Raw genomic sequence first — 1,735 nt, 5'->3', positions numbered from 1 at the left:
AAGCCTTAAATATAAGGCCTGACTATGAATACGGGCATTAGACTCTCATGCGCTGTAAGCTTCTGGTCGCGTTCAGCATGTGTTGCGAAGCGAACCCGTGAGCGTTGCTATTGGATGATCTAGAAGAATACACCAATAGCAGCGAGCGCTCACTAGTAGATCCGCTTCGCAACGGTTGAGTCTGCTGAACTCAACCGTATAGTCAAAAGTGCGAACCACTATAGGAGTATCGTTAGCACTGTTCGAATTGACTCATTTTCGAAAAAAAGAATATATATAATATATATATATATATATACTAAAAAATATATATATATACCGATTCTGGTATATAAAAATGTATATATAATATATATACCGATTCTGTACGAAAATGGAAAATTGTGAGATTGACAATACATTTGAGTGTGCCTTGTGTCGATTTAAATGTTTTTCATCCCATCGATTAACGCAACATTACATTCGTAATCATAAACACGACCAATACTTTAAGGTCACGTGTGTTCAACCTGGATGTGATGCTACATTTAAGAAATGGAAATCTTTTCGCCAGCATTTGTTTAGAAAACATCATGAAGTATATCCTATTTTAAATGAGGTAACTCAGCAAATTGAAAATGGTCAGTTAAATCACGATCCAATTATGATACACAATAAATCATTTCAAGGTAAGAAATATATCTTAGAAGTCTTCATAATTTGATAACTATTATTATTCACAATAAATTAATAAATTATGTATAATACAAGGTATTGAAAATGCTTAATCCTGTTTTATAATAATTATTTGTTATCATATATACACCTTCAAGTTTAAGAATATTATTACAGAAATATTTTTGTATATCTCACATATTCATAACATTCTGACTTTTTTTTCTTAGATGAAGGTCATTTAGATAGAGGTCAAAAGCTAACATTAGAAGAAACTACAGAACGATTACAATTGCACGCTGCACAATTTCTCGTAAACATTCGAGAAAAATGTAAAATGTCTCACACAGCAATAGAGCATGTCATTGATGGAGTAACTCATTTGTTAGACACGTTTTCAGCGATTATAATAGTCAGTTCTATTATCTTAAGCTCATTTTAGACGATCTGTAATTTATAACCAAATTCGGGACAGAATTTTATTTATAATATTGCGTGTTGTGTAATATAGAAAACATTTTAATAAGTAAAATACATACTTATAGAAAATATATATCATACGTAAAATTATAAATATGTAGAATTTTATTTCGAATTTGGTTGTGAATTGTAGATCTAAAGTAGCCTTTACATGTTGAAATTTCTTTTATATATTTCTAGAAAACTAATTCGATATTTATTTTCTTTTTTAGCAAGAAATTCAAAACAATGGATCCTGATACAAAATTAGTGAATTTCCAAGATATTAAGAAAATATATACTGAAAAACATCCACCATCGTTGCTATTTTCGACTGTTCAATCAAAAAAAGCTTTAGATAAAGTACTAATACAAAAATTTAATATGGTATCAGCAGAGAGACATGCGCTTGGTACAAAACTTGTTTGGAAAAAAAAAAAACATCCTACTGGAAAAGTAGCCGAGATTTGTGAAACTACTTATGATGCTTACATTGTGCCTTTCTTAAAGAATTTGAAGAATCTTTTGGAAAACGATGAAGTTAGATCAAATATCGAGAATCCAAAGCCACATGAACCGGGAGTTTATCGAACAGTATTGAATGGAAGCTACTATCGACGGC

This window comes from Mycetomoellerius zeteki, unplaced genomic scaffold (assembly GCF_001594055.1).
Source record: "Mycetomoellerius zeteki isolate Tzet28-1 unplaced genomic scaffold, Tzet1.0 scaffold1319, whole genome shotgun sequence".
Taxonomy (NCBI): domain Eukaryota; kingdom Metazoa; phylum Arthropoda; class Insecta; order Hymenoptera; family Formicidae; genus Mycetomoellerius; species Mycetomoellerius zeteki.
Note: the sequence above shows the minus strand (reverse complement) of the source record.